Genomic DNA, 13511 nt, shown 5'->3' on the forward strand with positions numbered 1-13511 from the left:
TCCGTTAGCTGGAGAAACATTCAAATAGGAGAAAATCAGAGATGAAAAAACTGCAATTTAATTATTTTCTGTAGAAAGCCCCTTAAAATTTGTAGGTGTGATGGGGAAAACAGGAGGTTTTCTCCTCCAGAAAAACATGCCATGATTTTTTGAGAGGAACCACTGTGCATCGATAGACATGAGCCGTGGAATGTTGCCATGTTCATTGGGGAGTCAGCACATTCAGCTATGACCTGGGAGATGCTTCCACTGCGGGCCCAGGAGAGACCTAGGAGAAGCTGCATCCTCCCTCTGCCTGTGTTTCTCCTCCTGAAAATTGGGGTTGATGGTACTGCCTTTCAATCTAAAGTGCTTTACAGCAGCTTGGTATCACATCCTGGAAACTGCCATGAGTAGCATGTCCATAAAGACCCAACACAAAGCCATGGGGAGGTATTTTCCCTGCAGGGTTGTGTTCCAGTGCCACCAAGCAGCCCAGGAGGATGACTTTAGAAAGGTGTTGTTTGCTTTTCCTGCTTCTTATCACCGGGCAGAACCTCAGGTGAGAGAGACTCATGCGTGATAATTGCTGTGTGCCAGGGCGACGTGACAGTTATAAATAAATATGTAAAACCAAATTACCTGTCCAGAGGTGAGCATCCAGGCAGAAGGCGTTATCTCTGTATGCAGAGATACTGCAGATTTAATTGCACTGTGGAGCAGAAGAAAACCCTTCAGGTCTTTGCTATCCCTTCCTGGCACTTGTGCCAACATTTTGCAGTCCCAAACCTCTGACTGTGGACACGGTTCACGCTTTGCCCCCGTTGGCTCCTGACAAAACCAGCCTAGAGAGATGAGGAGCTGGTGCAGCGAGGTGATGGCTGCCAAAGCACTCCCTGGGTACCTCTCCTGTTCGTATCAGTCTCTTTGAAGCTTACAGCCCCTTGCTGGATCGGTTGGAGATCAGCTGCTGATGGGAAGTAGAAGTATGGATCTTGTAAGCCAAGTTTTGTCTACTGCAGCATGTCCACCCCTGAAGAGTGTCCACGTCTGCAATTTCTTGATGTCACCAGCCAGAAAGTCACCCTGCTGACTCTGTCCCCAACAGGTGTTGCCATCCACATGCAATATCATCATGGACCCACTCTCTTTCTCGTGCACAGCTCAAGAGATGGACTCCCTCTTCTTACCTGTATGCTTTCTTCAAGTTGCACCAGGCAAAAGGTACCTGCAGACAGAAAATACCTCTGGTCTCTCCAAAGGGTGCCTCAACCAAGGGAGGAGAGTTGTTGCACCAGCTTCACATCTGAGCTGTGGAGGTAAGAGGCAGAGGAGGCTAGTGAACATGGGAGAGTTTCAACCAGAGAAGCCTGTCCCCAGAAGAGGCATGTTCCTTTTAAGCCAGAGGTACTTTGTGGCTTTCTATTTAATCTTGCAAGTGCATTTGTGTCGTCTTGTGCTCTGCAGTGCCAGCATCCCCAAAATACCTTAAATTCTCCATCTAGGGCCATGCTCTGGCATTTCTCAAAGCTGGGAGCTGCATTTGTTCCTGGCATGTCAGGAGGTCCTTCCTGGGCTGTTTTCAGTTGGATTACAACTTCCAGATGTGGAGCCAGGCAACAAGCATGAACCCTGCTAAGGTTATATCTGGAAAGTTAGAAGAGTTCCCTTGATAGTACAGGCGATTGCCCCATCGCAATGTGTTGATGGTGGAGCAAGACAGCTGCACGTCCCTGAATCACTGCAACCCATCTCATCAGATTTTGTGAGTCCCGAAGAAGTTTCTTAAGCTCCAGCTCCTGGAGCCATGTGAGTTTGTGCCCAGCCAAACTTTCAAGAGAGGCATAAAGTTATCTGGACCTAAAGCCAGTTTAGCGATGGGAAGAGGAGGACTCTCTTGCATCCAGTGTGGATGAAGAGAGCCCAGAGGAAAGAGCTCCCTATGCTTTTCTCCTTGCCCAGAAGAGAATGCCCTTTCTTCCAAGCTGTATACAGCCCTGCTCCTGCAGACTGGGCACTTGGAGGCCACATTGCATGGCAAAGGATGAGATAATTTCCTTCCCTTCTCCTGTGGAAAGTGTTTTGATTAGCATAACCATTGTGTTCCCAAATTAGCTCGTGTTCTTGGCTTTGCCCTTAGACTGGCTTTTCCTGCTACAAGTCTGCTTTGGCACGCTGATACAGCTTTCCACGAATAGTGCACAGCTTAGGTGGGATGGATGCTCAGCTTACCAGCTGCCCTTCCTGAGTGACCTCAAGACGATGCTGAGACTACAGAGAGCTGGTCCTACAGCCCTGCAGCTCTCTGGTGCCTGGGATAGCTGCGTGGAAACTTTCAAACAGCCCAAGCTTTGATACAAGGCTTGGGAGATCATGGCACATGCTGGACTGGGATCAGGAGCATGTCCTGGCGTATCTCCGTCCCTGCCATCATGGCAGAGGGAACGTTAACTTCTAGCACAGGCTGAGGTGCACAGTTCTGGTATCTCAAGCCACCCTGGCTAGATGGGTCTGAGCCTGTCTAGTACAGCCCTCTGCCAGTCACTCACCTGTTTCTGCTTTCCTCCCACCAAGCATCATTCTGAACTGAAACAATGTAAAGTTCTGGGAGAAAATTAAGAGCAGAATGTGAAATATTTTCCAAGTGCCAAGAAAACAGACACACACACAATGATTAATCAGTGGCTCCTGAGTGCCGTGGAGAGCAGGAACTGCTTGCAGAGCAGCTTCATGTAACTGAGAAGCTGAAGTTACTGGTTGGCAAGTCTCTTTGGTGTCAAGCCTTGTCCACAGAGAATGTGCCGGGGGGTCTGAAATCAGCTGGTTAACACTCATTCAGTGCCAGCTGAGCCATGGGAGGTGGTGTAACTTCAAAACCCTCCCTCTGCAGAGATAAGTCTGTTTAAATTCTCCGACAGAACAAGTTTAATTAAGTTCTGCTTAAAACATCTCCAAAGAGGGATGGAGGAACTGAAAAACCACATGGGTATTTGACCTTGCCCCATCCCCAGGTCCCCCATGACACCCCAGCTGACCAGCAGTAATTCTCCTCCTATATAGCTGTCAGTCCTATCTTGGAGGGAAAGGGCTTGGGATCACGTCTAGCCCCAGACATGGTTTGTAAGTCACAGGACATTAGTGCCAAATACTGTGGCCTCACCTCCGAAGTTTGCATGTGCCATATCGACACTTTCCTCCAGCCCACGCGAGATCTCCAGACTGGGAGCCACCTGAGGATCCTGGCTTCCACCAACACCCATCCTTGACTCTGGGGTGGCCCTGTCCTAGAGAAACACGATGCATCTTCGGGGTATCCTGCAGGTCCTGGTTCACATTTCATCTTCAGGTGGCATTTCCCAAGCCCACGCGGAGTTAGGTCAAACAAGAGGGAGGCCAGGGCATACCCTGCTCCAGATGCAGGCATAGCTGTGGCATGGTGCATTTTCTAATCCAAACCTCAGCTGTGCCACCGTAGAATCATGGGTGAGGAGGGAGAGGAATGACCTCCCCACGGTCACACCGCGGCCCTGCGCCGTGCTCTGCTGCAGCATCCACCTCCAGTTTCCACCGCTGGAGCAAAGCCACTGCTTATTAAACCCAGATCAGCGAGCGCTTGGCAAGGCGCATGGGCTGGGAGGGATTGCCAGGGAGCCAAAGGGGGGCCAGATGGACCAATTCCTGCTGTTATAAAAAAGAAGAGGCTGCTTCCAGAGTCTCCGAAGGGATCGAGTGTGGATGTGAGGCTGCTCGGAGGATCAGCCCAGTTAGTAGACAACGCAGCATCATGTCTATAGCCCAGGCAGCAGCCAAATCTGGGGCAAAGGACTCTGCTGCTCTTGCTCCTACCAGCTTTTTGGCATATTTCTGTAGCAGTAAGTGTCCCATGGTGGGAGTGAGGGTGGCAGGCACTTCCCCAAGGGTTCAGGAATGAAAAGCACCACTGAGCCTGGGCAGAGCGGACCGCTCTCCTGTAAGAAAACACAAGATGTGCCTGTCTTCATGCTCAGCCACATCACCAGGGGATGGTTGCAGTCTCGACTGGCTCTCCAGGCAGGATTTTGTGGTGATCTCTGCATGATTGAGCCTGGACCTTCAGAAGGAGCAGGGCTGCAAGGGACCTCAGGGAGTCCTATGGACCTTGCGGCAGGGTTTGTTTGACGACTGCTGCACAGAGCTAAAAATAGCCAGTGATGGTTATGAATTTAGGATAACTAATACATCCAGTGGAAAGATTTGGAGCTGTTCCAGGGCTAAACAACAGCTTCTTCACCAACAGCCAGAGACTTGTGGATGCAAAAATAACTAGGAACTGAAAAACTTGAGCTGGAGCAAGGGATTTTCAAATTGAACCCAAGAAAAACTTTCTAGCGGTGAGGACGACCGTGGATAATCGCCAGCACTTTGGTTGTTTTAACAACAGGGTACACAGACCTCTGGATTTGGGCTGGATGCTGCCTCTGGGCAGGAGCTTGGGAGAACTAGTAGTTAGGGAGAACTCCTTCAATATGGGGTGAAAGCAAATTATACTGATAACATAGGACCCAGTGGCCTGGACCAGCAAGAATCAGAGGGAAACATCATGGTAGGAGGAATAGGCTTGACAAATTAAAAAGGGGGGAAAGATCCAAGAATAGACCAACTGGTCACTGTGGATGCTGGGAGGAGTGCTGTGGCGTGAACCAGCTTTGAGCTACGTAAGTATTGGTGAGTAGAGTGTGAGCAAGGGTTTCGGACATCTGCACACCCGAAACACAGCTGGGGAGGGAGCAGAGGGAGCCATCCTCTCAAGCACACCTGCGTCATGGTGGTGGAGGACATCCAGGTTCATGTCCCAGCTCTGTCTGCCCGGGGTTTCACCCCACGCCGTGCAATATCCACCCCCACCATGTGCGTCACTCTGCCCTCACTGCTGTTCCACGCTGAAGCGCACACTCAATTATTCATTTGGCTGGAGACAATAAGAGTGAGCCCATCTCCCCATGCCCTGGGTGCTTGGCTGGGCCAGTGCGTGCCAGTCCCTGCCCCAGTGGACAAAGAAGTACTCAGGGCAAAAGGTAAAGGCTTCGCCAAGGGTGCTCGAGGGAGCCCAGCCCTACATCTGCCGCATGTGGCAGGGATGACATAACTCTCCAGCCCCCCGGGATGCTCGTGGCAAGGTGGGTGGCTGGGCACAGTGTCCAGCTGCCTGCTCCACTGTGGCTGAGCTGGGGAAAGGGAGACCTGCGGGGCTTGGGACACGAGTGCTGTTCAGACTCTGCTTTCCTGCTTCTGAGTGTTTCAGTTTGAGAAGGTCCTTGGTGGGTTTAACCAGCCAATGCTCCTGGGAGGGCTGGGGCAGAGCCAGATCCCAAACCTTCGTGCCTTTGCCTGAAGGGCTGGACAGTGGATCACTCTCTGCCTACAGCCATCCTTTCCATTTGTGGGTCTTGCCAGTCCAGGTCCTGCCCGTGGTGGGGAGCCCTGCCCTGCCTGGTTTGCCTGCAGCGTGTAGAAACCCCCCAAAAGTCTCCAAGTTGTCATGAGAGCTCAGAATAGCATTCAAGCTTATTTCAGGTCCCTCTGCGGAAGCCGTATTATCATAATTAGCCAAAACATTTGTCCATTAGCATATTTTTTCCCTTCTTCCATCACATCAGCCTGCATGAAACAGTCACTTATTCTCCTTGCTGTTGTGTCGAGATGTACCAGGCTGTGGGCAGGACCTGCTGCCCATCCCCAGCCCAGCCTCAATAGCACGGCTTGTTTTCCGCACAAGGGGAAATGATGCAGTGGCGGATGATGTAAATCCCAGGGACACCACTGAGAGCAGCTCCAATTGCCACCCCATGAGAAGGTCTGACCACTGAAATACAGTAACATAGGTGCCCCAAGCATCTACAACAGGCTGCAAGGAGAGAGATGGCAGGAGGCGGGAAGATTCTGACAGCCTGCACTGTGATGTAGAATTATCGCTCCCTCCCAGCCACTTTTATAATAAATTCATTTCTTACTCCAGTCACTGCCTAGCAAGTGCAGAAGCTGGGGTGTGCACCACAATGTGGCCAGGGAGGCGCAGGAAAGAGATGACTTTGAGCTTGGCTGAAGATGTGGAAGCACGGGAGATGTATTCCCACCCAAGCCCAGACTTTTTGTGCAATTTTGGGTGAAAAGTGTAGCCAGTGCAATCTGTGTATCACAGAGCAGGCAGCAAACCTCTGCTCTACCAGCTTATGGCTCCTGCTTGGTTGAGTGTCTGGGTGGTCAGTTAATGTTGGAGGCATGTTCCTGGGGAGATGGGCCTTTGGTCAGAGATAGTTCTCATGTTCTTGTGGTGCAGACTGGCAGGATACAGCATCTCCTGAAAAGTACTCTGGCTCTTCTCCAATGGTTCAGCCTAACAGCTGGTCACTTCCAGTGTGAAGGGAGTCCCTTCCAACTCTTCCCTTTTCATTTCAAGGTACTGGGGCATCCAAATCACTTCCAGATAGCTCTAACTCCCTCCAGTGCAAACAGGCACCTGAGTAATACACCTCCAATTTCTTCTGCCCCACCATGGGAGGTCATGGCCAGACCAAAGGGTGCACAGAGGGCACATGCCCAGAGGACAGCCACCACACTTGGTGGCACTGGTCATTGTGGGGCAGCTCTGGGCACGGTTTTGTCCCCATCCTGGGAACCACAAGCCGGTGGGTGACGGACCAGACCCAGCACTGTTTAAGCACACAGCATTTGCAAACCCTGAAGAAAGGTTCCCACCGGGGTCAGGCATCTTTAGGGTTCGACCTGCTTCGCGGTGCCCACACCCAGTGACTGAGGAGAGTCCGGCTTGTGAATGAGCATCCCTCCGCCCGGCAGGGAACCCCCGGGTTTCCCATCCCTCCTCTCCCAGCCGTGCTAAAGGGCTTGTGCCGACACCCCCACCGAAGCCGGCGGGCAGCCACAGCGAGCACAGACTGACCCCCGGCACCTCCACCGCCAGGGCAAAGGTCTGCGAGGCTTCCCCAGCCCGGGCCGCTCGGTCCCGACCCTCCAGCCCGCCCCCGCGGCTCGCTGACCCCGCGCCCGGCGCAGCCCCGGCGGCGGTGGGGAAGGGGAGAAGGAGCCCTGCGCCCGCGGGGGCGCAGCGGGAACTACATGCCCCACAGTGCCGGGGCGGCGCGTCCCGTCCCGTCCCGTCCCGTCCCGTCCCGTCCCGTCCCGCCCCGCCGCGCTGAGTGGGCCCCGCGGCGCGGCGCGGAGCGGCTGGGGCGGGCCGGGGCGGGGCGGGCCGGGACGGCCGAGCCCCGGCGAGAGAGCGGCGGAAAGTGCCACGACTCCACACGGCCGCGGCGGCGAGGAGGGACCGCGACGCGGCGCGGGTGGGTAGGCAGTGGCGGTCACCTTCCCTCTCCCCTTCCCCTGCCACTTCCACGCGGGAGCGTCGCCCTGCGGGACCTCCTCACCGCCTGCCCCCCCGCTGCGAGGGGGACGCCCCCCCTCCTCGCTCCCCCCGCCCGGCTGTCAGCAGACGTGGAGCGGGGTGGGGACACCCAGGCGCGCTCCCGCCGCTCCCACGCGCGGAAGGGTGTCCCGCGTGGAACCGGGGACGAGGAGCGGGGGGCGGGGGATGGGATGCCGGGTTTGGGGTCTGGCCACGTTTGCGGGGGGAGGGGGGTCGGGCGGATGAACGGCCCACGGGGAGGGCGGTGCGGAATGGCGGCGTGTGCGGCCGGACGGGGAGGGGAGGGGCCCCGCGGCGCCCCCGGCCGCCGCCCGCCGCTCCTCCGGGCCCCGCGGCGCTCAAACTGATCCCCCCTATTGAGCGCCGGCCTGGTGAAGTTCATTAATCTGATTAAGCGCCGTTACAAAAGGTCACAGCTCTCAGGCGGTTGTTCCTTTTTTTTTTTTTTCCCCCTTAACTAAGTCCCCCCTAAAAAAATCCCTCCTAGCCCTGGGAGACCCCCAGCAGCGTGAGGTCCGGCGATGGCCGAAGCGTTTGGAGAGAGAGAAGCGCCGACCTCATGAATGGAGACCACCCCCCTCCACCCTGGGGTCTTTCCAAACTGGATGTTGCCAGCTTTCCCCATGGGTTTGGCGGCGGGACGCCCCGCTCCCCGGCTCCTCGCCCCGCCAGGGAAGCAGTCCAGCGGGGAGACCGTGCGGCTGCACACGTGGCCAGGCGCGACGGAGGAACCTCCCCGCCTGAAAATGTCACCTTTTCCTCTTCGCAGAAGTTGACAGGAACGGCCTCCCCATGCCCGCATCGCCAGGAAGCGGCTGGAAGGAGTTGGGCGAGGCGGGAGCTACCTGGGGTGTGAACCTCAAGCAGAAGTTGATGAGGGACGGCGGCGAAACGAAACGCTGCTCCGGCCCGGGGAGGGGAGAGAAAATCTGTAATAGCCTCCTCAGAGATTAGTCAAGCTGCAGCTGCGTTACGGTGCTGTTACACTCTTCTTGTGTGTGTATTTTTATATATTTTCTGCCTTTTTTTTTTAAAAAAAAAACACCTCCCAGCCTTAGGAAGGGAGCTGGCAGCAGTGCCAGGGCCCCTGGCTGCTGCTGCCACACTGCAAGAGCTAACAGAGCGCTAAGGCACGTTCAATTAAGTCGAGCTGTTAACTGTTGGCGATTGGCGCGGCGGCTGCTCTGGAGTTGCTGCGTAGAGTAACACGCGCTGCCGGGAGGCTGGAAATGCACAGTCGCTTACGCAGAAAATGTATTTAAACGGAGGCTGCTGGGGACGCGGGCAAGATCCGCTCGCAGCCCGTGGGCTTTTCTCCTTTGGTTTTAATTTTTATCCCTCTCTATCGCAACAGGGCAGAGAGACAAAGTCCAGGAGAAGTATCTGGTGATTGTCTTTTATCCGCCGCCTTCTCCCACTGCAGGGCTGCCCTGCTGTCTGCAGGATCAGGTCTCCCAGTTCCCTCTCCTTCGCCCTCTCTCTCCCTTGTGCTGGAGGAACACTGTCCCTGGTCACGTCTCTGCCCTCGTGCTGCCTTTTGATGAGGGAAGCTGCAGACCCGGGGCAGGGAAGGAAACGAGACCTTAATTTCTTCAAACCAGAGGCCAGGCAGTGCCTTCCCAAAACTGCAGTCAGTCCCTTAGATGCTGCCTGCTTCTCGCCTTGATGGCTCGGGAGATCATTTTGTGCTTTGGAGGAAGCTGAAATCTCAGCCTGGGAACTTGTGTGTTGGGCTAGCCAGCTTTGACCGACTGTGTGTGTGTGTTTAGAGGGGAGAATTTTTTATTTGGTCGTTTTTTAACCTCCTGGGAGATGCTGTAGAGAAAGGGAGCTGCACGTGCTTCACAGGCAGGCGTTGCTGCGGGCTGTGCAGAACCTGTCTGCACTGACCTGGTTCTCACTTTCTCTGCCCTCCAACACTCCATCACCTCTTCTACCTTGTTCTAACCTGAGATGCCACTTTGACGCCATGGCAAAGTGCAGTCTTTGGATTGCAGGGGGAACAGTGTCCTGCTTGCAAAGAGCATCTTTTCCCACCTGCAGCACCTGTCCAGACCAGGGGGAGGTAATGGATGTATTTCCCTTTGGCTGTGTAAAGAAATAAGGTTTCTGTAGCTCTTGCACAACTTGTCTCTTCCTTTGCTCCTGCCCACCTGCTGCTTGATGCGGCGATTTAAACCAGGGTCGGTGGTGCGCTGAGTTGCAAAGATACCGAATTCTCGTGGGTTTCATGGAAGCGGTTGCAGAGGGTGGGAAAGGCTGGGCAGGTGGGAAGGCTCTAGTTTGGTTTTTGACTTTTGGCTGTCTCTGACAAATGTGACCACAAGACACTAAGCGTGGCCCTGGTGCCGTCATGCTGCTTGTCCGTGGGTTGTTCCGTCCTGGAAATTGTTTGGTGCTGAAGAACCAGCGAGGCCGAGTGCTTTACTGGTTTTGCTTCCTTACAGCGAGTTGGACTTTTGCTCAGGGCAAACAGAAGGCACTGCGTGTGCGGGGCAGCGAGGGATGTCATCTGGTCTCCTGGGCTGTTATCTGAGGTGTTGGGAGGTTTGATGGATAATGAGAAAAAGCCACAGAAACAGAAGAGTCGGAGCACAGCATTTCAGCTGGCTCCTTTACATGAGGACGCCAAGTGAAATGCCAGTTGTCTGTCTTGTTCCTGTTCTGGTGATGGTGGTGGAGAGCTTTATCTGAACAAGGTATTTTGGGGAAGGAGTTCGGATATGGAGATGTTTGATGATTTCTGCTGTTTTGGCTGGGTGATGAGTAGAGAATGATCCTGTTCAAGAAACTTCACGCACATAAACGTGCTCAGTGTTGGACGTGAACTTGATTTTTTTGAACATGGACTCTGATAATTGGTGGTGTCCCTCGCAACTGTCTCCCAAGGCAGTCTGGGCATCAGACTGAGAAACACTGTTTTAGGGAGAAAATCCCGTGCCGCTATCTTCCGGTTTGCCTCTGAGAACTAGAAAAAGGTACAGAGGGGAGGATGCTGAAGTCTTCAAGCCTCTTCAAAGCTTGGCTGTTGAGCGGAACCTGTATGTATGAAACTACCCTCTAGGCATCCACAAGCAGACAAGCAGTGGTACCTTCAGTGCCCTATTTTTCCATGTCCTCGCTAAGGCTTCATGCAGGTGGGAAGCATGGTGGGCTTTCCTGGCAAATGGCAAGGCCCGTGTGCTCCTGCTGCCAAGCTCACATGGGGACTGCATCTTTCTGTGCAAATCTGGGAGCAAACTTTCAGCCCTTTGAGAGGGGAAGGCGACGAGGTCAGGAAATGCCGAAGCAGAGCTTCGCTCCTGATGCTAACGCTGCGGCTTGTTGCTTCTTGCATTTATGCATCGGGAAGTTCCCAGGGGAAGACTTGTCCTTATCCACCAAATGCCACAGCCAGTCTGGTTTGATTTAAGTGCGTGCGGTAGCGTACAGCCCGCCGCCGTCTTTGTGCTGTCGGAGTGATAGGTTCTTCCTGAACCAGTTGTTGGGCTGGTCCATGCTGAGTCTCGACCGCAGGAGGAACTCTACTGGTAGAATGTGCTCCTTGGAGTCAGCACCGGGTCTGCCAGGACCGGCCCCGCACCGTGGGCTGTGGGGCATGAATGTTGAGATGGGACTGGAGTTTCCGTTTGCCGTGATAGTGCTGGCTGCTGTGAGTAATTGCTGCCCGGTTGGTATCTCTCGCTCTTCATTTCGGATTTTCTCTTGTCCTGGGAACAGTGCGAGCTTTCTCTGGTCCAGCGGTGGGAGCTTGCAAACGGCCTGTGCAAGCATCTCAGTTGCTTTCACAAGCTGCAGCTGCTGCGACGGCTCTTCCGGCAGGTAGGAGATGTCCACGGCTCTCCTAGGTCAGTGCTGTGGGCTGCTTTTTTCTTATGTTGTGGTTTGGGTTTTTTTAGGGGGTTTTTGTTGTTTATGTGTTTTTTTGTTTGTTTTTTGTATAGCTAGGAAGGACTTTCATGCTAATCTGCATCGTTATCTCACTCTGGCTGTAAAGCCTGAGAGGAGGCAAGGTACAAGCAGCTTTTACTGCAGTGGGGCTGGGTGAGGCTGCCTGTGGGGAGAGGGAGTACGGGACTCAGACACCCTGCCTGTGAGGGCTTCCCAGGGGGACAGCAGCAGGATGTGGGGCAGGCAAAGGGCTCCGGCACTACCATCCCACCCAGCTTGGTCTCTGCCTAATAACACTGTCCTCTCTCATCCATCCTCTGCAGGCTGGATGCCTCTGTAGCAGAGGTTTGGGTTTTTCCCTCTGTTCCCATCCTCCGTGGGCTCCATCCAGCTGGTTTTGGAGGTGGCAGTAGCAGCTGGTGGGATTGAGGTGCATTTGCCAGTGCTCAGTGATGCGCTTTCCCTAAGCTGGAGCTGCAAATTTTTATCTAAATGTGAATCCATGGCAGCATGAGGTCAAGAAGGCTCCCTAATCAAGGGAGGTGATTCTGCCCCTGTGCTCTGCTCTCGTGAGACCCCACCTGCAGTACTGTGTTCAGCTCTGGAGTCGCCAACACAAGAAGGACATGGAGCTGTTGGACCAGGTCCAGAGGAGGGCCACGAAGATGATCCAAGGGCTGGAACACCTCTGCTATGAAGGCAGCCTTCCAGTACTTAAAGGGGGCCTCCAGGAAAGCTGGAGACGGACTTTTTACAAGGGCATGTAGTGATAGGACAAGGGACAATGGCTTTAAACTGAAAGAGGGTAGATGTAGATCAGATCTAAGGAAGAAATTTTTCACTCAGAGGGTGGTGAGGCACTGGAACAGGTTGCCCAGAGAAGTTGTGGATGCCCCATCACTGGATGTGTTCAAGGCCAGGTTGGATGAGGCTTTGAGCAACCTGGTGTAGTGGAGGGTTTCCCTGCCCATGGCAGGGGAGTTGGAACTAGATGATCTTTGAGGTCCCTTCCAACCCTAACCATTCTATGATTCTGTGATTCTATTTTCATTGACGTGTTAGGGTTGCTAGGCAAGGAATGCAGGTTGCATTGTTACGCCCCTTAAAACAGCTCCTGGGTGCTAGGCATAGCCCTAAAACCAGCAGAAGGTTGTGGATGTGTGTTCTGGAGCCCTACTTTTTATTTACTGCCAGGGGAGGAAATCCAGCTGTTTTCAGCTAGGAGGTAGGAATAATCTGTCTGTCCTGGTGGGGATGATCCCAAAGGGCTCACTTTGCTGCCTAGTTGGAGGTAGCACCAGACGTGCTGGAATAGAGCGGGCTGAGGCCATTTAAACCCAAAACGTCCGGGGCGGGCGTGAAATAGCGATGCCAGTAGTATCAGCTGAGATCTCGAGTGGTGCCCCAGGAAGAAAGTTGGCCCTGCCAGGGGAGGCTGGTTCCAGCTGGCGTCGGCAGCCCTCCTGCCTGCCAGCTTGCTCTTGCTTTGCCTGGGATGCTTGGAGCGGTGGGCAGGGAGAGGTGGACTGCAGGGTAAAACCTTCCTCCCCCAAGCAGGTGGATATCTCCAGTGGGAGACGCCTGCTTTGCAGCTCCTTCCAGCTCTGCACCCCTTGCTCAGGTGTTGCCGGAGGGTTTTGCAGCTTTGAGCTGCAGATCCGGCTGTGAGTTCGCTGCTCCAGCTGTTAGAAAGGAAAAGACTCTGAGGTCTCTGTCTGTGAGCACTGAGGTTTTGAAAAGATGCTCATTTCCTTAGTTTTATTCTTATTTTTGCCTCCTCCCCTTCTAGCCCTTCCCTCCCTCCCTCCCTCAACCCACAACCTCTTAAAGAGGAAATTTGATAATGTTTACAGTTAAGCGTGGGGATGGGAACTTCTGATAGCTGAGGACTTTCTGCACTTTCCTGATTGTATTTTGAGGCACAATGACGAGAAACCGCAGCCTGGCACCTCCTGGAAAGTGCCCTTTCACAGTTTAACTGCCTGACTTCACCATCTGGGGGTTCATGAGCCACCTTGGGGCCACGCAGACGTGATGCCCCATCGGGAGAAATACGTGAGTGGGACAGCAGAGGAGAGATTGGATTTGAAACTCAGGACAGGGTTCAGTTAACAATTAAGAAGAGTGGAGGCGGCAGTGCCTTTCTCCTTGTGTGGCCAGTGCGCCCTTTGCAAATCTTTCTTCTTCTTGCGGGTGCCTGTTGGGGAGAGGAGATAATTAA

The sequence above is a fragment of the Tauraco erythrolophus genome, chromosome 2 (genome assembly GCF_009769465.1).
Source record: "Tauraco erythrolophus isolate bTauEry1 chromosome 2, bTauEry1.pri, whole genome shotgun sequence".
Taxonomy (NCBI): domain Eukaryota; kingdom Metazoa; phylum Chordata; class Aves; order Musophagiformes; family Musophagidae; genus Tauraco; species Tauraco erythrolophus.